Below are 26,525 nucleotides of genomic sequence, written 5' to 3'. Positions count from 1 at the left end.
CTCCTATGTTGGGTGCATAAATATTTACAATTGTTATATCTTCTTCTTGAATCGATCCCTTGATGATTATGTAGTGTCCTTCTTTGTCTCTTATAGTCTTTATTTTAAAGTCTATCTTGTCTCATATGAGAATTGCCACTCCAGCTTTCTTTTGATTTCCATTTGTGGCTGGATTTTGTCTTTCTGGTGGGCAGGTCCACGTCTGGTGGTGTGTTTTGGGGTGTCTGTGGCCTTATTATGATTTTAGGCAACCTCTCTGATAATGGATGGGGCTGTGTTCCTGTCTTGCTAGATATTTGGCATAGGGTGTCCAGCACTGTAACTTGCTGGTCGTTGAGTGAATCTGGGTCTTGGTGTTGAGATGGAGATCTCTAGGAGATTTTTGCCGTTTGATATTGCGTGGAGCTGTGAGGTCTCTTGTGGACCAGTGTCCTGAAGTTGGCTCTTCCACCTCAGAGACACAGCACTGACTCCTGGCTGGAGCACCAAGAGCCTTTCATCCACACGGCTCAGAATAAAAGGGAGAAAAAGTAGAATGAAAGAAAGAGGAAAAAATAAAATAAAAAATAAAGTTATTAAAATGAAAAATAATTATTAAGAAAAATTTTTTTTAAAGTAAAGAAAAAAAAAAAAAAAAAAAGGACAGACAGAACCCCAGGACAAATGGTGAAAGCAAAGCTTTACAGGCAAAATCTCACACAGAAGCATACACATACACACTCACAAAAAGAGGAAAAGGGGAAAAAATAATATATCTTGCTCTCAAAGCCCACCTCCTCAATTTGGAATGATTCGTTGTCTCTTCAGGTATTCCACAGATGCAGGGTACATAGGTTGATTGTGGAGATTTAATCCTCTGCTCCTGAGGCTGCTGGGAGAGATTTCCCTTTCTCTTCTTTGTTCGCACAGCTCCGAGGGTTCAGCTTTGGATTTGGCCCCGCCTCTAAGTGTAGGTCGCCTGAGGGCGTCTGTTCTTCGCTCAGACAGGACAGGGTTAAAGGAGCCGCTGATTCAGGGGCTCTGGCTCACTTAGCACGGGGGGAGGGAGGGGTGCGGATGCAGAGCGAGCCTGCGGCGGCAGAGGCCAGCATGACTTTGCCCTAGCCCGAGGCGCGCAGTGCGTTCTCCCGGGGAAGTTGTCCCTGGATCACGGGACCCTGGCAATGGCGGGCTGCACAGGCTCCCGGGAGGGGAGGTGTGCATAGTGACCTGTGCTCGCACACAGGCTTCTTGGTGCCGGCAGCAGCAGCCTTAGCGTCTCATGCCCGTCTGTGGGGTCCGCGCTGTTAGCCGCGGCTCGCGGCCGCCTCTGGAGCTCCTTTAAGTAGCTCTCTTAATCCCCCTTCCTCGCGCACCAGGAAACAAACAGGCAAGAAAAAGTCTCTTGCCTCTTCGGCAGCTCCAGACATTTTTCCCGGACCTCCTCCCGGCCAGCCGTGGCGCACTAACCCCTTCAGGCTGTGTTCACGCCGCCAACCCCAGTCCTCTCTCAGCGCTCCGACCTCCGAAGCCCGAGCCTCAGCTCCCCGCCCCCATCCGCCCTAGCGGGTGAGCAGACAAGCGTCTTGGGCTGGTGAGTGCCGGTCGGCACCAATTCTATGTGCGGGAATCTCGCCGCTTTACCTCCGTGCCCCTGTTGCTGTGCTCTCCTCCGCGGCTCCGAAGCTTTCCCCCTCCACCACCCGCAGTCTCCGCCCACGAAGGGGCTTCCTAGTGAGTGAAAACCTTTCCTCCTTCACAGCTCCCTCCCACTGGTGCAGGTGCCGTCCCTATTCTTTTGTCTCTGTTTTTTCTTTTGCCCTACCCAGGTACGGGGGGGAGTTTCTTGCCTTTTGGGAGGTCTGAGGTCTTCTGCCAGCATTCAGTGGGTGTTCTATAGGAGCAGTTCCACGTGTAGATGTATTTCTGATGTATCTGTGGGGAGGAAGGTGATCTCCGCGTCTCACTCTTTTGCCATCTTCCTGAACTCCCTCAGGGTTCATCTTTGAGGTAAGGAAATAGCAAAACTGAAAAGGCGGAAAGGAGAACTGAAGTGGCATTTTTTTCTTTTGTTATACTAAGATGGTGTATGATAATCACGTTTTCTTTTCAATGTGGGAAGACTGTTCTCTAACCATTCCTGAATACCACTAATTCAAAAGTTTTACTAAACAATGTTTAGTGTCAATTTTCAGGGTGTAAAACTTTCCTATTCTATAGTCTACATTTTTGCTAAAAATACTTATGTAAGCAAGAGCTAATATAGACCTACAGAATTAGTTTAAAGCTATGACATGGGCCCACCATTGCCTTATCTACAGTAAAGCAAGCAGTATCAATAGTGCAATAGACTATGAATAGTTTGTTCTTCACAGATACCTTTAGATCAAGCCAAACTTATCAGTGTGACTGCTTTTCAATAGATAAGCTCTTCTTTACTATATTTCCAGGCAAAATGCTTAATATATATTGAGAATATGATACCTTTGAAAAGTGTCATTTAAGCAGCAATTGGAAACCTTCAGCAAACATGCATTGACAGTCTTCTCTGAATTAGAAATAAGTGCTGGCCACTGGAGATACCCTTGTGAATAGAGCCAGTCTATTCTTTCAAGACGCTTGTACTCTGGTAAAGCAAAAGATACATTACGACTGTAGTCACGGGTCAAGCAGAGGTCAGTTTATGAAATAGTAAAAGTACTAACACAGTGTTACCAAAAATATGAATGAGAATTTCTGACTACAACAGAAGGGATAGTTTGTAGGAAAGAAGTATTTGATATGAATCTTGAGAGAAAAGTAGAATTTCAACAAATAGAGGGTATAGATCAACGGCAAAAACAAAGGTGAAAGGCTTTAAAGAAGCTGAAGTGTTCCGGGCATAGAAAGTAGAATTGTGTGATTAGATTGTAAGGTGTACAGAGAAGAAGAAGGTGGGGAGTTGAGACTGGAAAGTTATACTAGGTCCAAATTACAGAGGGACTTTCTGTTATGCTAAGACATTTGAATTTTATTCTCTACTAAATGAGGAACCACTGATGGTTCTGAGTGAGTAAATGGCATGATGACAATTGTGTTAAAAGAAGATAACTCATGTGACAACATGAACAATTGATTGAGAGAGAAAGACAGGCAAGAAAGCATTTTAAAGGATTATTGTTAGAGTCCAGGTGACAGATCATGAATGACTGAACCAAAAAAGTGAGAGTGTGCTGTTCAGTGGGACAAATTCCAAAAAAATTGCATAATGGTAGAGTTGATTTAACAAGAAGTTATCTGAATGAATGAAATGAAAACAAGGGAAGAGTTCAAGGAACAGCTGAGTGAGAAGATGGTACTTCTTAGTTAATGTGCAGAAGCCAATTGGGGTAGGGGCATCAGAAGTTGGCTTTGATCCCGTTTGAAAAGGAACAGTTGTACTTAGAAATAATAACTTCCTTTATAAACTTAGCATCAGTAAATTAGGGGACAAAAACCAGATTGCAGTGAATACAGGGAATGAAAAGTAGAAGTTGTCAAGGCAGCACATGTAGGTTTCTTTTGAGAGATGTACAACTAATTGGTCTGGTAATGCATTCTTGGATCTGCTTGTCAAATATATTTCTGATATTCTTTCATCTTAAAATTATTTTGAGTGGGGTTGATAGGGAATAAGTCCAATAAACTATTATAAAAAAGTATGAGGTTAGACAAAAAGAAGGTAACAGACAAAATTAGTCCAGACAGTAATGAGCTTAGGAAGATAGTGTTATCAAAACCATGGCTGCTTAGCTAATGCTACTGAGTTTGCTTGCATAAAATTAAAAATGGAAAAATAGTGTACTTTCAGAGAAAAGGAAAAGAAACCTATTTTGCATTCACCTTAAACATTTATATGTGAAACCTGGAAATTACCCTAGAAATTACTCCATCTCATTTTACTTGGGAAACCTGAGGCAAAACAAACATCTCTTCCCAATTCAGTTTAAATTTCTCTCCATAACATAAAAGAACTGCATGTAATACATGCTCAATAAATGTTAGTAAATGGGAAAAAATCAATGACACAGAAGCCTCTGGTTGGTTCCATTTTTATCTATAGATGGGATATAAATGATACGAAGGCAATCAGACTTGTGCTGTATCTTAAGGGGAGAGGAGAAAATCCAAGACACAACCTCCAGTTACGTACTGCAAAGAAACAGCAGCTTCAAACAGTGTGACCTGATGAAATGGGAAGTCAAGATGCTGCGAGAAGACAAGTAATTTGGGTGACCAGAATTTGTTTGGTGTCATATGATGCTGAAGTTTAGTCTAGGAATATTTTAGGAAGGATGTTAATTTACATACAGTTTAGATTAATGAATTAGGGAAGATTTAGCAATAGGTTAAGGGGACATTTCATACAGAAAAGTTAGAATGTTTATGATCCAGGTGGATGGAAAAGAAATTATGAATAGTGGGAAATAAATTGCTAATCTTGGTTCTAGTTTAGAGCATGGAATGGGATGTTATCAGATGGAAAGAAATAATTGCTATAGTGTCAGCATATAGAAAGTTGCTAAGCATATTATCGGGTTAAAATTGGACATGATAGTTGCTCATAAATTTTCAGCAGAATCATGCTTTTTAATATAAAATCGTGTTGAAGGGGCAAATCTGCTGAGTGTAGAAGGCTGCAAAGGAAATCATTACAAGACAAAGGAAATGGCCTTTAGGAGGAGGCAAAAATAGAAAAGTAGATCACTCTTAAAGGATTCCCAATAAATACTTTGAATAAATCAATTAATAAAGAAATTATTGAAAGCTAGTGATAAAAATGTATTTGATTTAAAAGCCAAGGAATACTTGGCTTCCCCAACATCACTGTCATGTTCTGACCTTTTGTCAACTCACCCTCATTCACTGGGAAATTGGTACGTGATTTGTGGTCTTCCTTTCTATTCAAATTTCTGATATATATCCTAGGAGAGTTTATCATCTTCATAGAAGATTTGTCCCAGTATCTTTTCTTTGTAAAGTATCTTCTCTAAGTCTAGTATCTTTACTCCTTGACCTTAGCAGCTTTCAATTTTATTCCACATTCCACCACCTCCCATTCCCAAAGTCACATTTTGGGTCTTGTCATCAACAGGAACTGTTGCATGACAAAAATCATAATCTCAAATATCCCATTTTGTGACAACTGTTCATGTAGTAAAAACCTCAAAATGTATGAAACAAAAGTGTTGCTGGGAAAACAAAGCTAAAACAATCCTGGATCGCACTGTGAATAACATTATGACCAGACTAAGAAATACTGCAGTCTCACCTATTCAATAACTTAAAATTATTATCATTTTGATTGCTATTATTATTTCTTTTTATTATGGTAGCTCTGAAGCTACATTTTTAAAATTGAAGTATAGTTTACTTACAATATAATGTTAGTTTCAGGTGTACAACATTCTATATTTTTATAGATTATACTTCATAAAAATCTTTATGAAATATTGACTATATTCCCTGTGCTATACATTACATCTTTGTAACTTATTTATTTTATACCTAGTAGTTTGTACCTCTTAATCCCCTTCACTTATTTTGTCCCTCCGCCCCTCCCCCCCCCGCTCTTCCCTCAGGTAACCACTAGTTTGTTCTCTATATCTATGAGTCAGTTTCTATTTTGTTATAATTGTTTACTTGCTTTATTTTTTAGGTGCAACATATAAGTGAAAACATAGTATTTGTAGTTCTCTGTCTGATTTATTTCACTAAGCACTATACCCTCCAGCCTCATCCATGTTGTCCAAATGGCAAAATTTTGTTCTTTTCTATGGCTGAGTAATATTCATTATACATATATATCATATACATATCATATATATCATATCATATATACATGCATATCATATATACATATAATATATATATATTTGTACATATATATACATATACATATATATATATCTCACATCTCCATTCATCTGTTGATGGACACTTAGGTTGCTCCCATATCTTGGCTATTGTAAATAATGCTGCTATGAACATTGGGGTGCATGTATCTTTTCAACTTACTGTTTCAGTTTCCTTTGGATAAACACCCAGGACTGGCATTTCTAGATAATATGGTAGTTCTATTTTTGATTTTTTGAGGAACCTCCATACTATTCTCCATAGTGACTGCACCAATTTAGACTCCCACCAATAGTGCATGAGGGCTCCCTTTTTGCCACATCCTTGCCAACACTTGTTATTTCTTGTCTTTTTGAAGATAGCCATTCTGACAGATGTGAGGTAATATCTCATTGTGGTTTTCATTTGCATTTCCCTGATTTGCATTTTCCCTGACTAGTAATGTTGAGTATGAACCTAGATTTTTATGGCTAATTCTGGGAAACATTCTTGTACTAACAACATCCTACTGATTACCTAGAGGAGGGGACCAAAATGTTTAGAATGTAATCTGAAAGAGCCTGAACCTCAAAGAGCCTCAAGAATAAATAGAACAACATATAGTCATAACATAAAATGATGAAAATGAAGATAAAGAGAAAAGTCTTAAAAGCAGCCAGAGAGAGAGGAAAAAAAGACAATATTACTTAAAGGGAAAATGACAACACTAAAAGACCAAAAGACAGGTTAATGAGATCTTTAAAGTGCTGGGGAAAAAACTTATCAACCCAGGATTCTATATTTAATAAAATCATCCTTTAAATATAAAGAGGAAAACATTTTCAAATCAAAGAAACAAGAAAATACAACATTAGTAGACCTGCACTATAAGCAATACTAAAGGAAGTTATTCAACATGAGGGGAAATAATACTTGATGGAATCTCAGATTCACAGGAAGGGATAAAAAGTAGTGGAAACACAGCATTGTAATTCAACTACACTTCAATAAAAAATAAATTTAAAAAAAGCAACGGAAATGTTCAGTATCGTTCCTGAAGCCTAAGATCTTCTGACAAGCAATGGTAGAAAAATCATAACATTTTAAAATAAGTTTCCTTGGAGTTAGTAGAGTTGGGAAGATTTCTCTTATGGATAGACATATAACTAATAAATTTTATATGCAGGTGTTCCACAAAAATAACTGAAATTGAAAAATACAGTTTGAAAAATGGATGGGAATTTCTTTCTACACAGATTGGGACAAAGCCAATCAAAATGATTCAGAAGCTCAAGAACATGAGGTTATAGAGGATCTGACTGTTGCTTTCTTAACTGTTGTATAGATAATATTCAAAGCTTCCAGAATTCAGGCAACCACAGGAAATAGTTCATACATTATGCAGTTGTCACAGACCCTAGAATATTTTATTTTGTAGTTTTTGGGTAACAAGATAAACCTAAGTGACTGTCAAGATTCTGTAGGAAAAGCTGTTTACAGCACAGAAACAACAGCCACTATCTGTACTTTGAAATGAGTGCAAAAGATGCCATAAAATGTTACAGTGACCTTTAAGGAAGCCAACTCGAAGAGTGCTTGATACTTAGAACAGGTCATATTTACAACAGACTGTTAATCTCTACTAAATCCTAAACCTAGTTTATCCTACTGTTGACTGATACAGAGTGCCAATGTACTCTAACCAACTCACACACACACACCATATAACTACAAAAGGGGATTGTAGACTATACATTTGCAGAAATGTACCATCAACTAATGTCAATAAACTAAACTATACTGTTGCTTCATTCGTGGGTGGGAAAAAAAACATCTGCTCACTGAGTAGTCTGCTTACTGAATCACAGAACTTCATACTGATAAACTTTAAGGGGGGTCTAATAGCAATAATTCTTTAATTATCTGACTAGAGAGCTGATAATCATAGAGAGAACCAAAATATTAATTATTATTAAAAGACTAATATCCTAAAAGGGATAAAAGAATGAAACCACACATTATAAACTTTTTAAAAACATCTTTATTGTAGTATAATTCCTTTACAGTGGTGTGTTAGTTTCTGCTCTATAACAAAGTGAATCAGTTATACATATACATATATCCCCATATCTCTTCCTTCTTGCATCTTGCACCCTCCCACCCTTCCTATCCCCCCCCTCTAGGTGGTCACAAAGTACCGAGCTGATCTCCCTGTGCTGTGCGGCTGCTTCCACTAGCTATCTATTTTACATTTGGTAGTGAATATATTTCCATGCCACTCTCTCACTTTGCCCCAGCTTACCCTTCCCGTTCCCATATCCTCAAGTCCATGCTCTAGTAGGTCTGCGTCTTTATTCCTGCCTTGCCCCTAGGTTCTTCATGACCATTTATTTTTTGTTTCTTAGATTCCATATATATGTGTTAGCATACGGTATTTGTTTTTCTATTTCGGACTTACTTCACTCTGTATGACAGACTCTAGGTCCATCCACCTCACTAAAAATAACTTAATTTCGTTTCTTCTTATGGCTGAGTAATATTCCATTGTATATATGTGCCACATCTTCCTTATCCATTCATCTGTCGATGGACATTTAGGTTGCTTCCACGTCCTGGCTACTGTAAATAGAGTGGCAATGAATGTGGTACATGACCCTTTTTGAATTATGGTTTTCTCAGGGTATATGTCCAGTAGTGGGATTGCTGGGTCGTATGGTAGTTCTATTTTTAGGTTTTTAAGGAACCTCCATACTGTTCTCCAACTTGGCTGAATCAATTTACATTCCCACCAACAGTCCAGGAGGGTACCCTTTTCTCCACACCCTCTCCAGCATTTATTGTTTCTAGGTTTTTAATGATGGACATTCTGACCAGTGTGAGATGATATCTCATTGTAGTTTTGATTTGCATTTCTCTAATGATTAATGATGTTGAGCATTCTTTCATGTGTTTGTTGGCAATCTGTATATCTTCTTTGGAGAAATGTCTATTTAGGTCTTCTGCCCATTTTTGGATTGGGTTGTTTGTTTTTTTGATATTGAGCTGCATGAGCTGCTTATAAATTTTGGAGATTAATCCTTTGTCAGTTGCTTCATTTGCAAATATTTTCTCCCATTCTGAGGGTTGTCTTTTGGTCTTGTTTATTTTTCCTTTGCTGTGCAAAAGCTTTTAAGTTTCATTAGGTCCCATTTGTTTTCTTTTGTTTTTATTTCCATTTCTCTAGGAGGTGGGTCAAAAAGGATCTTGCTGTGACTTACGTCATGGAGTGCTCTGCCTGTGTTTTCCTCTAAGAGTTTGATAGTGTCTGGCCTTACATTTAGGTCTTTAATCCATTTTGAGTTTATTTTTGTGTATGGTGTTAGGGAGTGTTCTAATTTCATTCTTTTACATGTAGCTTTCCAGTTTTCCCAGCACCAGTTATTGAAGAGGCTGTCTTCTCCACTGTATGCTCTTGCCTGCTTTATCAAACATAAGGTGACTATATGTGCGTGGGTTTATTGCTGGGCTTTGTATCCTGTTCCTATATTTCTGTTTTTGTGCCAATACCATACTGTCTTGATAAACGTAGCTTTGTAGTATAATCTGAAGTCAGGGAGCCTGATTCCTCCAGCCCTGTTTTTCTTTCTCAAGGTTGTTTGAGAAGGATAGGTGTTAGCTCTTCTCTAAAATTTTTTTTTTTCTGTGGTACACAGGCCTCTCACTGTTGTGGCCTCTCCTGTTGCAGAGCACAGGCTCCGGACACGCAGTCTCAGCATCCATGGCTCATGGGCCTAGCCGCTTCGTGGCATGTGGGATCTTCCTGGACTGGGGCAATAACCCGTGTCCTCTGCATCGGCAGGCAGACTCTCAACCACTGCGCCACCTCTAAATGTTTGATAGAATTTGCCTGTGAAGCCATCTGGTCCTGGGCTTTTGTTTGTTGGAAGATTTTTTTTATCACAGGTTCAATTTCAGTGCTTGTGATTGGTCTGTTCATATTTTCTGTTTCTTCCTGGTTCAGTTTCGGAAGGTTGTGCATTTCTAAGAATTTGTGCATTTCTTCCAGGTTGTCCATTTTATTGGCATATAGTTGCTTGTAGTAATCTCTCATGATCCTTTGTGTTTCTGCAGTGTCAGTTGTTACTTTTTTTCATTTCTAATTCTATTGATTTGAGTCTTGTCCCTGTTTTTCTTCAAGAGTCTGGCTGATGGTTTATCAATTTTGTTTATCTTCTCAAAGAACCAGCATTTAGTTTTATTGATCTTTGCTATCGTTTCCATCATGTCTTTTTCATTTATTTCTGATCTGATCTTTATGATTTCTGTCCTTGTGCTAACGTTGGGGTTTTTTTGTTCTTCTTTCTGTAATTGCTTTAGGTGTAAGGTTAGGTTGTTTATTTGAGATGTTTCTTGTTTCTTAAAGTAGGATTGTACTGCTATAAGCTTTCCTCTTAGAACTGCTTTTGCTGCATCCCATAGGTTTTGGGTTGTCATGTTTTCATTGTCATTTGTTTCTAGGTATTTTTTGATTTCCTCTTTGATTTCTTCTGTGATCTTTTGGTTATTAAGTAGTGTATTGTTTAGCCTCCATATGTTTGTAGTTTTTACAGATTTTTTTTCCTGTAATTGATATCTAGTCTCATAGCATTGTGGTCTGAAAAGATACTTGACACAATTTCAATTTTCTTAAATTTACCAAGGCTTGATGTATGACCCAAGATATGATCTATCCTGGAGAATGTTCCATGAGTACTTGAGAAGAAAGTGTATTCTGTTGTTTTTGGATAGAATGTCCTATAAATATCAATTCAGTCCATCTTGTTTAATGTGTCATTTAAAGCGTGTGTTTCCTTATTTATTTTCATTTCGGATGAGCTGTCCTTCGGTGAAAGTGGGGTGTTAAAGTCCCCTACTATGATTGTGTTACTGTCAATTTCCCCTTTTATGGCTGTTAGTATTTGCCTCATGTATTGAGGTGCTCCTACGTTAGGTGCATAAGTATTTACAATTGTTTTATTTTCTTCTTGGAATGATTCCTTGATCATTATGTAGTGTCCTTCTTTGTCTCTTGTAATGGTCTTTGTTTTAAAGTCTATTTTGTTTGATATGAGAATTGCTACTCCAGCTTTCTTTTGATTTCAATTTGCATGGAATATCTTTTTCCATCCCCTCACTTGCAGTCTCTATGTGTCCCTAGGTCTGAAGTGGGTCTGTTGTAGAGAGCATATATATGGTTCTTGTTTTTGTATCCCTTAAGCCAGTCTATGTCTTTTGGTTGGAGCATTTAATCCATTTATATTTAAGGTAATCATTGATATGTATGTTCCTATTACCATTTTCTTAATTGCTTTGGGTTTGTTGTTGTAGGTCTTTTCCTTCTCTTGTGTTTCCTGCCTAGAGAAGTTCCTTTAACATTTGTTGTAAAGCTGGTTTGGTGGTGCTGAATTCTCTGTATTTGCTTGTCTGTAACGTTTTTAATTTCTCCCTTAAATCTGAATGAGATCCTTCCTGCGTAGAGTCATCTTGGTTTTATGTTTTTCCCCTTCATCACTTTAAATATGTCCTGCCACTCCCTTCTTGCTTGCCGAGTTTCTGCTGAAAGATCAGCTGTTAACCTTATGGGGATTCCCTTGTGTGTTGTTGATTTTCCCTTGCTGATTTTAATATTTTTTCTTTGTATTTAATTTTTGATAGTTTGATTAGTATGTGTCTTGGCGTGTTGCTCCTTGGATTTATACTGTAAGCCCATACACTTTTAACAGAGAAAGGAAGGGTATTTTTGAATTTTGTTTAGATGATTTAACTAAAGTCGTTCCTGGAGTGCAAAGGCTCCTGTTGGATTTTATCAGGGCTATCAAGGCAGGTGGTTTTCATGATGCAATAATTGCCAGAGCAACTCACAGCTCACTTGCTAATTTTCTCCTTCAATTTAAATGAAAATCCTCAGCCTAGTCCCACAAGTGTAATCCATTAGTGGGAGTTCATGCTCATCTTTGTCTGCATTTCTTATACTTTTGATTCATTTCACAAACTGGTCATTTAGAAAATTTTTAGAATATGATATATAGGATTAACATCTCAGATGTGTCCCACTGGTTAGGAATATGTCTATTATGTACCACTCCATCTCAACAACCAGGGGGGAAAGCAGAATGTATAAAGGTATGCAGTTGTTTTTCCTACCGTCCTTCTCTCTGTCACTAACTAAATCCCAGATGTGGATATTTAGTCTTGCCCTCCTTCCACCGGGAAATTACCTCATGCCTCCCTGACTCATGAGCTATATACACAGATACTGTAGGTCATTTCCCACTAAAGTATTATATTTTGGAAGCAGAATACTAAAATTTTAAAATAACACAAGTAAAACAGTCCAAAAGTCTGAAACTATCTTTGGAAAACTCTGTGATATTTTATATTGCAAAAGTAGAGTGAGCATATTTACCAGTTAATTAAGACTTGTATTAATATTTACATCTACTATTAAGCATAATACATAGACATTGTATGTAAGAGGAGCAAAGCTAACAAACATGGGATAATAATGCAGGAATGCTTGGAAATATGTGACCAAGTGCTAAGTGAGACAGGTTATATAAATGCAATGAAAATTCAGAGATGGCTGAGAATCTAAGTAGTCAAAGTTTTCAATGAGGCAGAGAGAGGTTGGCCTTAGTTAAAGGTGAAATTTAAAAGTGGATACCATTTGGATTGGCATAAAAGAGGAAGGACATGGCCAGAAAGAGACTTGACCAATGACATGGGAGGAAAATCACATAGTGTGGGGTAGAAAGAGAAGCTGAGAGAAAAATTGTTAAGACTATATTAGAAGTTTAACTATGCAAAGAAGAACAGGTAACCAAGGTTTGATTTTTGAGAAACTCAAAAAATGTAATGAGGAGATTAGATATGCTATGATGGGCCATCATGCACCATTTGTAGTTCCTGGAGGTAAAAGACCACAAGAGAGAATTCGTGTTTTAGGAAGTCTGGACTGAAATGCAAATAGATTGTCAGTGAAAGAAACTATTGACACAAGGTTGAATCTGGGTGCTATTGCAATAATCCAGATATAGAATTACAAAATTGTGACCCGGCATAATGGGAGTAGGAATAAGTGAGTAAATACAACAGGCATTGAAAAGTAAAACTTAATAAAATTTAGTGGCTGCTGAGATAATGGAACAACTAATATGTAATGTCAGAGGAGTTTGTAAAGCCAGCAACATAAAAGGTTAATAGTGGCACAGATAAAGACATTGGCAAGGAATGGAAAGTGATTCCAACATTTTCATTTTCTAATTTAAACATAAGGAATTTATTTTGAACAAAGAATATCCATGTGGAGGTGTTTTATAGGAAGTGAAGAATATAACATTGAAAATGGAGTAAGAAGTCAGGGCAGCTAATGTTGATTTGAGCATCATTTACCCAGAACTAATATTGGATTACACTCCTTAGCTCATGCCTCATTCCCCCCTATAATGTGGTGTGATGGTTAAATTTATGTGTCATCTTGACCGGGTTATGTGGCACCCAGACATTTGGCCAAATACCATTCTGGGTATGTCTGTGAGGGCTTCTCTGAATGAGATTAATATTTGAATTGGTAGACTGAGTGAAACAGACTGCCCTTCCTAAGTAGGAGAGCCTCATCCAATCAGCTGAAGGCTTGAATAGAATAAAAAGACTGTCCCTCCTTCTGGTAAAGGAAACTTGTGCTGTCTGACCGCTTTGAGCTGGGATATCAGAGTTTTTCCTGCCTTTGGACTCAAATTGAAACATTGGCTCTTCCTGGGTTTTGAGCCTGAGGGCATTCAGACTGGAACTACACCATCAGTTCTTCTAGGTGTCCAGCTTGCTGATTGCAGATCTATGGACTTGCCAGATTTCATAATCACATGAGCCAATTTTTTTTATAAAAAATTAATCTATCTCTCTCTATATATAGAGAGAAATATTGATAATAATAAATAGATTAATGTATGTTATTTATATATAAAATATATACAGAGGGGAATAATATATTTTATGTATATATTGAGAGAGAGAGAGAGAAAATTTATATGGTTATATGTGTAAGATGCTTTATTTCCCCTACTGGACTGTAAGATATTGACAAAATAAATCACGTATTCTTTTTAACATCTTTATTGGAGTATAATTCTATTCCTCCAGCTCCGTTTTTCTTTCGCAAGATTGCTTTGGCTATTTGGGGTCTTTTGTGTTTCCATACAAATTGTGAAATTTTTTGTTCTAGTTCTGTGAAAAATGCCAGTGGTATTTTGATAGGGATTGCATTGAATCTGTAAATTGCTTTGAGTAGTAGAGCCATTGATTTTGTATCCTGCTACTTTACCAAATTCATTGATTAGCCCTAGTAGTTTTCTGATAGCATCTTTAGGATTCTCTATGTATAGTATCATGTCATCTGCAAACAGTGACAGCTTTACTTCTTCTTTGCTGGTTTGGATTCCTTTTATTTCTTTTTCTTCTCTGATTGCTGTTGCTAAAACTTCCAAAACTGTTGAATAATAGTGGTGAGAGTTGGGCAACCTCATTTTGTTCCTTATCTTAGTGGAAATTGTTCCATTTTTTCACCATTGAGGACAATGTTGGCTGTGGGTTTGTCATATATGACTTTTATTATGTTGATGTAAGTTCCCTCTATACCTACTTTCTGGAGGGTTTTTATCATAAATGGGTGTTGAATTTTATCGAAATTTTTCTCTGCATTTATTGAGAAGATCATATGGTTTTTCTCCTTCAGTTTGTTAATACAGTTTATCACATTGATTGATTTGTATATATTGAAGAATCCTTGCATTCCTAGGATAAACCCCACTTAAACATGGTGTATAATCCTTTTAATATGCTGTCACTTATTCTTAATCTTGTTGTCTCTGACATTGCCTAGCATAGTAGTAATAACAGATGGTCAAGTCAGTTTTGGAAAATAAGTCAACCAATGAAGACCCAAAGTTGAGTGAGTCCTAAGGAATGGATATAATGTAAATAAAGATAATACGAATGAAACATATGCTGTAAAAGTTGGTGCATGATGGAAAGTTCTATGTATTTATTTTTGAAAAATTATAGGAAATATGAAATTAGCAAGAAGGAGTAGGGCAGAGAATAACAAAGTTGAACAATATTTCTGGTTGACTATTGGATTCCTTTCAATTGTTCATTTCTTGTAGTACAGAGGAATAATATTGCAATTTTTGAAACAAAGAAGGGGAATGGGGAAAATGTGTGAAGAGGAAAACTTAAATTTTAAAGTCAGTAGCATTTTCTCGTTTGCTTTTTGTGCAGGCCTGCATCTAAGGTCTTCTTTTAAAATGGATATTCCTTTTTAGTATAGTCTGAAGTCAGAGAGCCTGTTTCCTCCAGCTCCATTTTTCTTTCTCAAGATTGCTTTGGCTATTCTGGGTCTTATGTGTTTCCATACAAATTGTAAAATGTTTTTTCTATATCTGTGAAAAATGCCATTGTTAATTTGTTAAGGATTGCATAGAATCTGCTTTGGGTAGTATAGTCGTTTTCACAATATTCTATCTTCCAATCCAAGAACGTGGTATATCTCGCCATCTGTTTGTGTCGTCTTTGAATTCTTTCATCAGTGTCTTATAGTTTTCTGTATACAGGTCTTTGGCCTCCTTAGGTAGGTTTATTCCTAGGTATTTCATTCTTTTTGTTTCAGTGGTGAATGAGAATGGTTCCTCAATTTCTCTTTCTGATCTTTCATTGTTAGTGTATAGGAATGCAAGAGATTTCTGTGTATTAATTTTGTATCATGCAACTTTACTAAATTCATTGATTAGCTCTAGTAGTTTTCTGGTGGCATCTTTAGGATTTCCTATGTACAGTATTATGTCATCTTCAAACAGTGACAGTTTTACTTCTTCTTTGCCAATTTAGATTCCTTTTACTTCTTTTTCTTCTCTGATTGCCATGGCTAGGACTTCCAAACCTATGTTGAATAATAGTGCCAAGAGTGGGCACCTTTGTCTTGTTCCTGATGTTAGAGGAAATGCTTTCAGTTTTTCACCATTGAGAATAATGTTTGCTGTGGCTTTGTCATATATGGCTTTTATTACGTTGAAGTAGATTCCCTGTATGCCCACTTTCTGGAGAGTTTTTATCGTAACTGGGTGTTAAATTTTGTTGAAAGATTTTTCTGCATCTATTGAGATTACCGTATGGTTTTTATCCTTCAATTTGTTAATATGGTGTATCACACTGATTGATTTGCATATATTGAAGAATCCTTGCATCCCTGGTATAAATCCCAATTGATCATCATGTATGATCCTTTTAATGTGCTGTTGGATTCAGTTTGCTAGAATTTTGTTGAGGATTTTTGCAGCTATGTTCATCAGTGATATTGGCCTGTACCACCACTATGAAGAACAGTATGGAGGTTCCTTTAAAAACTAAAAATAGGACTACCATATGACCTAGCAATCCCACTACTGGGCATATACCCAGAGAAAACCATAATTCAAAAAGACACATGCACCCCATTGTTCATTGCAGCACTATTTACAGTAGCCAGGACATGGAAGTGACCCAAACGTCCGTCAACAGAGGAATAGATAAAGAAGAAGTGGTCCATATATATGATAGAATATTACTCAGCCATAAAAAGGAATGAAATTGGGTCATTTGTAGAGATGTGGATGGACCTAGAGACTGTTATACAGAGTGAAGTAAGTCAGAAAGAGAAAAACAAGTATCATATATTAACGCATATGTGAAATCTAAAAAAATGGTATAGATGATCTTTTTTGCAAAACAGAAATAGAGACACAGATGTAGAGAGCAAACGTATGGGTACCAAGGGGGAACGGGGACATGGGATGAATTGGGAGATGGGGATTGACATATATACACTATTGATACTATGTATGAAATAGATAACTAATGAGAACCTACTGTATACCACAGGGAACTCTACTCAGTGCTCTGCGGTGACCTAAATGGTCACCAAAAAAGAGGCAATATATGTATACGTATAGCCGATTCACTTTGCAGTACAGTAGAAACTAACACAACATTGTAAAGCAACTATACTCTAATAAAAGTTTTTTGAAAAGTAGCATGGGTATTCCTTCTTTTAAGTCTCAGTAAATAAAGTTGACAGTTAATGCTATCTGGTGTTAGCAATGTAGCAAATCATGATTCTCACTTTATAATGTCATATAATTATCTTATTAATAATACTAGTCCATTTTTTTTTTCTATGGACCACACAGATGTAAGAAGCTGAAATTACTTAAGAGCTTCTAGAACTCTGGAAAAGGTAACGGAAGTGTTTAAAACAATAGAGATATTTAGTCATCTATCCAAAACCCATGGGTTTAGATAACAATCAAACAAATGTTCATTATCATTAATTCTCCAAACCAAACATGAATAACGTTAATTTTGTAATCAAAACAACTTAAGGTATGTTTATATTTATGAAATTTAATATTCCAGATGACTCAAAGTAAAGAATCATAGTACACAAAAAATGAGATTGCCTAATGTCAATCTTATTGGATATTTCAACTTTGCATCAGACTAAGATTTAACTACCACATATTGAGTATCTAGTACATAATAGGCCTATACCAGCAATATCTTGAAAATTGCCCTTTAAGGTAAGTATTGTTATCCTAAATTTACACTCCAGTATAGTAATATTTAAAAAGGTAAATTAACTTGTCAAAGATTAAATAAGCTAATAAATTTTAAGCTGGGATTTAAGCCAAGTTCTTTTGACTCCGAATCCAGTGCTTTTTCTGATTATACTTTGCTGGATTGGGTATAACTGGAAAATTTTGTAAATGACTGGGTCTTTTGTGATGCCAAAAAAAGAGATTGTTTTGATATGTGTTAGATAAGTATGAGAACCTTGCCTGCTAATGTATTCCAAAAAACCATCTTTAGAACTCTGTAGAATGCTAATCCTAAATCTCTGCTCTTGGGAAGCTATATCTCCCAAGTGGGATATTTGCTTGTGATCACAGGTGTAAGCAATAGCAGGACCACATCATACTGGTTGCCCCTAGACAAACTCTTGGTCAAAGGACAGTTACTTATTTGACAAATAATTCTTACCAGCGTTCAAAAATATAAGTAAGTTACGAAGTACTGGAAACATTTGCAATTAATTTAAAACTAAAATTTCTGCATAAGCTTAATTCTGCAGGAATTTAGAAATAAAATATTAAGGACAAACATTTATAATTTGCAGGGAATAATTGTACTAACTTTACAATATGGTCTAAAGGAAGCAAGAATTTTCTGCTTGGATCTTGTATAGAATTGATTATCATTATATTCAACAGAATCTATAAGGGTAATGGATCAGTGTCTAAGAAGCAGACATGACTAGGACACCAAAATTACCTCAAAATTCACTAATAACAAATCAAAATAATTAGGCTTATCATAGTTGTTTATGTATGTCAAATTAATAAATTCATGGTGTTTTTATGTGGATTCTATTGAGAAAATCAAATTGACCTTTCAAAATATGCAATTCAGGGGCTATAGGAATAAATGACTATGATAAAATAACTGTTTTACCAATAAATGTTTCCTTACTTTTAAAAACGTCTTCACACCTGAATGACCAGATGATGCAATTCTTAAGAACAAACAAAAACCCTAATGAAATAGAGAAGATCAACACTACATTTTTTTAAGAAACTGATGATCTACTAATGCAAACCCATTAGTGATATTATCACTGCATCATTTGAGCATGAAAATTTGCCTTATACCTGTCTCCGTCAACTTTTTTCTTTGATTCTCTTTCCTCTCTGTCTCTTTTTTCCACTTCACTTGACTTTCTTCTTTACACTGTCTCCTGACACTGCCTTCTGGAAGCACTTGGGAAAAGGCACACTTCTTTCTCTATGAAAGTCAATTAGACAACATTAGGAATTCTCCCTCTAAGAAATATTTTCTTCAAATACATGTGACTTAGTAAAGAGTTTCAGATGAACATCACTTTATCCTAAGGGGAGAATCATATATTTCATTAATTTGAATGTAAAGCAGAGATATAATTCAATACATTTAATTCTGAAATATTCACATAATAGAATTGAGCTGTAGGATAGTGAATCCAAACAGTGACTAGTACAAAAGTAATCTACACTAAGCTAATAATTTACATTTGTTTTTAGTTTGGGGGTTTTGTTGTCAAAGTTTATTTTCTCATTTCTTATTTCTTATGCAAGTAAATAAAATTAATGTTCACTTCCTGAATTAGGATCAGTTCAAAAAAAAGAATTAAGATTTCTCCCATAGAAGAATTCAACCAGTAAGTAACTTCACATATTTGAGTTGAATGTGAAACTTTAATGGAATGGTGGTTGCAGAAGCGCTCAAAGAGCAAGTCCTAACATTAGGAGAAGCATTCAAAGAGAAAGCCAAAGAGAAGCTATAACTTGTAAAGCATGGATAATAGAGTCTAGAACCTCATGAGACTATATGAAACTTCAAGGAATAAGAAAAATTAGAGACTCGAAGGAAAAGCTACGAATCTTTAAATATTTTCAAACTCTGGCTTGCTCTACTTCTCCTGAACATTATTGAAAATGCACAAAGGATTTATGAGGGGAGAAATGATTCATTCTTTTAGCTCTTATTTATCGTAAATGGATTAGCAATATACATGGGAAACTTTGTAGACTTTAAGAGTCAGAACCAGGGTTTGTCAATCTCTGATGACAAGATGGGAAAGCTCCCTTGAATCTTAAATTAGTCTCCTCGGCTTTTCAGTGTTACTCAGAACCAGGAAATTACACAAGTTTTCTTTTTGCTGCTAAAACTTGGCTTTTAGTCAGAGTTAAGGGTAATGTTAGGTGTAAATCACAAGAGCATTTGGTCCAACTAAAATATTATTTTTGAACTGGGTCTTAGACTAGACCCTCATATATATCAGCTGTTCCCAGGCAGAGTAGTAAAAATATCTGTTTAAAAAACATTGTTCATTTTGTCCTATCTCCTAATGCTGTACTTAAAAACAATTATGACAATACTGGGAAAAAGATTGGGCTTTTCTGTTTTGCATTTATACCAGGGAATTTTTTATTTAAATAATAAAGCAACATAGGATCAAAAGTAGTTCTATTACTTAGTTTCTATGAGTTCTGGACTTTTAGGTGCAAGCAGTTACTGTGATATACTGTCCCTTATATTAGAGCTTCCTAAGATTGTTCCCTCCTCCCTTCCCTCTCTCATTGCTACCCCTAGCACTGTTCCCTTTCCTTTTGCCTAGCCAGGTCCCCTCAGTAGGATCTATTTTTTAAATAGTTCTATCTATGTGCCCAGATGTATTCCAGACTGTGGCATTAAGTATGGATGTCAGAAGCTTCATGTTCTGTATCTAATGGATCTTGAAATTAGATCTTGTTGTCCTTAATCATGAATTCTAATTACTGACTCTGTCCCTGGGTCTCAGGATTCTGGATGATTTCTCTCCACTCCTCTTGTGAACCAGGGCACAGTTCCTGTCATGTGATCAACAAGCTCATTCCCCTTAAGGAATGAAAACATCTTGAACACAGATTGTTTCTAGTTTTGTTAGCCTCCTCCCCTGGTAGGCTGGATTCTGTGTCCTGTTTCTCTTCTTGTGAGTGGATGGAGTTCCACCATCACCATGAGTGTAACTTTGAGGATAGCATACTGCCTCTGTGAGTCTGCTTGTAAATCAGTGCTCTTCCATGGCCACTGATCTTTCTTATATTCATGAAAGCTTGAACTGGGTCTGAAACCCCTACTCAGTGTACTCTGTGCAATTGATCTCATCTTACTGCCCTTATTAGGGCCAGCCCCTTAGATTGGTCAGTTTTCCTGGCCTCACAGGTCTGGCTTCTTTTCTTTCTTCTCACTTCTCTCTACGAACTGAATTACTGACGCCTCACTTGCCACAACTTATCCCTGCATGTTCCCATTAACATATCGACGCACCTGGACCCTTGGTGATATTGTAGAAATATTCATACTTGTGTTCAGGAAACATGTGTAACGCTCTGCTTACTATTGCAGCCCTGCTCCTCCTCTTCCAAACTCAAACAGAATATTTTTCTTTCCAAAGCCAATCAACAATCATAAGGAAAAAGAATTCTCTCCTGCTCATTTCTTTGTGCTCAACTTCTCCCTCACCCACCACAGCAGCACACAGTCACCACCCTCCCACCAAAAATCATGAGCGCTATGGAGACAGTCAAATAAATAAGAGGGTCTTAAGGGAGGCCAGGGTGGCTGCAGCAGAGAGAAAAAAAAAGAGAACTAGAACTGAGTTTAGGGATGCACATTGAAGCCAAATAGACTAAATCTCTTAAAGCATAGAAATAGAGTGATGTATAATTTGTCACCCAAAGAGGATTCATTTGAGAGTAGAAAGGAACACTATCAATAACTTTACTGATAAAGTTAGGAAAATGATGTAAAATGAGACTACATAGGACTGAGTGGAACATACGGTCAACTTATAAATAAGGGAATTTTGTCTCTAGTCTAAGAACAATAAGGAAGCTGTTGAAGTGTTTCAGACTTGTGCATGATTTGACTGGCATTTCAAGAATGCATCTGTGGTTAAAAAAAAAAAAAAAAGTCAGTCCACACTATGGCTCCAACCTCTTTCTCTAATATTGATCTTTACTGTGGGAAAGTCTCTTGGTAATTATCACCAACATGCCTGCTCTAAGTTGTGCTACCACCTGAGTAATACTCCTGGGACCACCAGTGGTATATGATATTTTTCCCTTCACACTTCATAAGGCAATTGAGTTAAACCTGAAGCATTTAAAGATTGTGTGATGGCAGGATCTTAACAGTACTTAATTTTCAAGTGAAAACTTATGTGTTTTAAAAAGTAATTATTATGGTTTTTTTCTTAAATACTATATACATGTTGAAAGAACTTTTAAAATATGATAATTATAAATATATTTGAGTCCCTTTTTCACATTACATTACTTCATTTTCCCATGTCATTAAAATATCTTGGTAAATATTATTTTAATTTCTGCATACTATGCCATTACATGGAGATAGCATATCTTAATTTCTCAATTGTTGAACATGTTGATAAAAACTTTGGCAAGTATATGTATCCATATTTCAGAACATTGTTTTATAATGGATTCCTAGAAGTGGAATTAGTCTATAGCAGATAAAATCATGTTGAAACCTCTTGATACATATTGCCAAACTGCTTTCCAGAAAGTTTAAAGTGACATGATTTACAATCATATAAGTATTGTATTAGAAAGCACAAGTCAACGATACTATCTTGCCACCACTGAGTATGTAGTATTATGTTTTAAAAAGTTTGTCAATCTTATAAGAAAATGCATGGCACATCATTACTGGTATAGTTTGCATTTTCTTAATTCATGGTAACTTAAAACAGGATCTCACACATGTTAGCTATTTGCATTTTCTCTTTTGTGAATTGCCTGTTCACAATGCTTACCCATTTCCTATTTTTTATTAAAGTTATGTTTCTTTTTCAATTAAGTTGTGTGGACTTTAGAAAAACATTTGTATAAACTTTCCTTCCTTTTGCTTTCCTTGGGTTTATATGATTTTTTCTAGATTGTTGAATCATTTTAAAAAATTAAATGGTTTCAAACATAAAAATCTTACTTTTTCATTAAAATATGTACTACATGCTTAGTGAAAACAGTTGAAAACATAGAAGAAAGAATTTAAAGCTTCCCCTTATTTTTCTATTTTAGTAATAAAATTATTTAAGAGTATAATTTGCTTTCTATGCAAAGCTTTGATGTGTGGTATTTCCTTGATATTAATGTGTCATTAAAATTTAATTTAGTCTTTGCTCTAATAATCATTTAAGGGAGTGTTATTTTGTAAAACTTCTCATACCTTTAAGTTTATTGTAATTTTCTAGTTTTGTCACTTGTTTAGAAACACTGGCCTGTACCATTACTGCTTTACAGAGTTTATTGTGGTTTTCTTTGTGTCATAGTATGTAATTTAGTTTTGTAAATGTCCCATGAACAACAGAAAATATATCTTTTTAATTTTCCAATTTGTAAGGAAGAGTTTCTACCCATAAACTAATCAACTTTATTATGTATATTTTTCAAAACTTCTATGATATCATTCATCTTGTTCTGCAATAAACTGAAAGTAGGATCCATTTTGGCTCCTTGACCAGTAGTAAATTAAAAATACACTAAAATCTTCCACCAGAATAAATTTTTCAATTTTTCCTCATATTTTATATGACCTTTGATTTGTCCTTGTTTAGGATCTACTTCTGGGTACATGGACATTATCGTGACCCTTGTGTCTCCATTAGGAATTTTACCCTTTAGCTGTAAAAATACTTTATATCTATTTTAACACATATTAATGTTTCTTAATTAATTATTTCACACATCTTTGACTGTTTCATTTTTTTCCCTAAGGTTTCAACTTTGTTCAACAGCTTCAAGTTCATTTAACTGGTTCATGTAGCAAACATAACATTGGATTAACTTAACACAATCTGACAGTCTTTTACTTATTAATTTGATCCTTTCATATGTATTATACTATCATAATTTTATATTCATTCATGTTTCTGTCACTTTGTATCATATTCTCTTCATTAATGTTTTCTTTCTGTTCTGTAATTTTTAAATTTCCGTGTGTGTGTCTGTTCTTAGACATCCTAACTCTAGCTGCATAATTTGTTCAAAGACATTTTACAAATATGTGTTTAAATTGAATGTCAAAGTCAATAACATATACATTTTTAAATCTTCTTTTAAAGTGGGGGATGTTCACTACCAAATGTAAAATATCTAGCAAGTGGGAATTAGCCGCATAGCACAGGGAGATCAGCTCGGTGCTTTGTGTCCACCTAGAGGGGTGGGCTAGGGAGGGTGGGAGGGAGATGCAAGAGGAAGGAGACATGGGGATATACGTGTATGTATAGCTGACTCACTTTGTTAAACAGCAGAAAATATCACATTCATTTTTAAATCTTCTTTTAAAGTGGGGGATGTTCACTACCAAATGTAAAATATCTAGCAAGTGGGAATTAGCCGCATAGCACAGGGAGATCAGCTCAGTGCTTTGTGTCCACCTAGAGGGGTGGGCTAGGGAGGGTGGGAGGGAGATGCAAGAGGAAGGAGACATGGGGATATACGTGTATGTATAGCTGACTCACTTTGTTATACAGCAGAAAATATCACATCATTGTAAAGAAATTATACTCCAATAAAGATGTTAAAAAAATAAATGAATAAAGGGAGGGTGTTTAATATGTTGTTTTTCTCTCTCTCCTTTACCAGATTTTGTTAATTCAATTAGAGTTGTAAATACCACCAATTTTCTTTAAAAAAAAAAAGCATTAATCTTCCTAAAGAAAAATAAAAGATAATTGTGTTACTTATCTCTATGTGGTCAGTTGTTTCAGTGCTCACTCAAACCATCTCAAGCATGACTATCTCATTCCTCTGTTCCTTATTTTGATTTGCTCATCATCTGCCACCACCAGAAACACAGCAACTCTTCAGGTCTTAGGGCTGAAATTTGAGAAATAAAAATTAAAATTTGAGAAATAAAATCCCCATCTCTCCCATTATCTCCCACCTCAGGCTGATATTAAGAATCTGTACTTGCTTTAGAAGACATCTCAGCTGTCCCGCTGTCCCTTCTATGGGTGTGACTGAACCCCCAGGGCTGTGTTAAGCGCTCTTTTCCTTAGGGCTGGAAATATAATGCAGGTATGTAGTTACGATATAAATTGATATGTTTCTTTGGATTAGAAAAATATTCTTTTCCCTTGAATGTTATTTTTCTTCCATCTTTTCTATTCTTTCATTTGTATGTTGGGTCTTAGGTTGAGTCTTTCATACTTATTATAATTTTAATCCTATTATATACATTGCTGGGTGGCACAATGTCTGTTGAGTCAACACTGGCTTGATGGAGTCCATGGAATGAGTCTCCTGTTTGATTCAGTACATTCTTACCCTTAATGTTGGCCACTCTGACTTAGAAGGGATCTATAGGGAATGCTCAGGTTCAGCTCCCACTCTTTTTCAGGAGTGCCAGGGTCGTGTATCAGTATTCCAGTGTGATTCTTTCCATTCATCTAATACTGTTTGTGATAGCTAAATTTACGTGTCAACATTGCTTAGCTATGGTGTCCAGTGGTTTGGTCAAACACTAGTTTAGCTGCTGCTGTGAATGCAGTTTTTCAATTAACATTAACATTTTAACATTAATTAACATTTATGATCAGTTGACTTTAAGTAAAGCAAATTAATGTGCTTTACTTCCTAATGTGGATGGGTCTCATACAATCAGGTGCGGGCCTAAAGAGCAAAGACTGAGGTACCCCAAAGAAGAAGGAATTCTTCCTCAAAACTGCAACATAGAAATTCTACCTGAGTTTCCAGCTTGCTTGCCTGTTTTTAAGTATTTCAGACTCAACTCTGCAACATCTGCAACCCTACATTTCTAGCCTGCTAAGCTGACTTACAGATTTTAGATTTTCCAGTCCCCAAAATTACATTAAAATAAAGCCAGTTTGTTAAAATACATCTCTCTGTCTCTCTCACCGTCTGTCTCTCTTCACATACACATATGCATATGTATATTCATATATGTGTGTAAATATTTATACAACATATTTGTAATATAAATATATTTAATATAAATATAATATAAATTATATAAATATATTTACAAATATAAATATATGTAATATAAATATGTGTATGTAAATATCCTTTCTGTTTCTCTGGATAACAATGACTAATATTGATTGCAGCATGCTACCCTACTTTCTAGTGCTGAGGCTGATGTAGATTTTTATCCTAATTCTATATGGTATTAGATGTCTCAGTGCGAATTTGGGAGAGACAAAATAATTACAGTATCATGCTGATCTATTAGACCTAAGTGTCAATTTGGTTATATTTTTCCTTTTGTTTTTTTCATTTTTAATATTCTCCCTAGGATAACTCATCCATTCTCTTATACAATTATTACCTATTTGAAAAAAAATTCCAGAAAGTATATCTCAGGTATCAACAAAATACTTCCAACTTCTTAGCTATAGTTTTAGCAGAACTGTATCCTCCTTAAATAATATTCAGTGCCTACTTTCACAGAATACTAAATTTGACCTGATAGGACATGTAAGATGATTATGAAATGTGCCCTGTCCTCAAGAGGTATAAAGTATAATGGAAGAAAAACTAATCCTGTGCATGAGTAAGCATAACACAAAGTTGTAAATGTTACATGTCACAAAGGAAAATGTATATTCATTGCTCAGGAATTTCAAAGAAAGGAAAGACTAATCTGGTTCTCAAAGATCAGAGAATTCTTTGTGATGCTAATATCTGAGCTGGAGTTTAAAGGATAGGCAAGGTTTTAGACACATGGAGATGGGGGGGGAATAATAATACAGGAAAAGGGTAGAGTTTCAGTTAAGACACAGGTATGGATAATATACAGGTAACTATATATATGCCTGATATACTTGGTATAAATGTAAACTGTTTACAGAAAAATAATGGGAAAGGCATTTGGAAAGGTAAACGGAAGCAAAATGATGCAATGCAAAGACAATAAAATTTTCTGAACAGGAAAGAGAAAGGAGAAAACTACAGAACCAATATTTTGAGTGCATGTTATGTACTTGGCACTTCTGTGCTATTTTATTTAATTTTTGTCCC

Source organism: Neophocaena asiaeorientalis, unplaced genomic scaffold (genome assembly GCF_003031525.2).
Source record: "Neophocaena asiaeorientalis asiaeorientalis breed wild unplaced genomic scaffold, Neophocaena_asiaeorientalis_V1.1 scaffold417, whole genome shotgun sequence".
Classification (NCBI taxonomy): Eukaryota; Metazoa; Chordata; class Mammalia; order Artiodactyla; family Phocoenidae; genus Neophocaena; species Neophocaena asiaeorientalis.
This window is presented reverse-complemented; position numbering follows the sequence as displayed.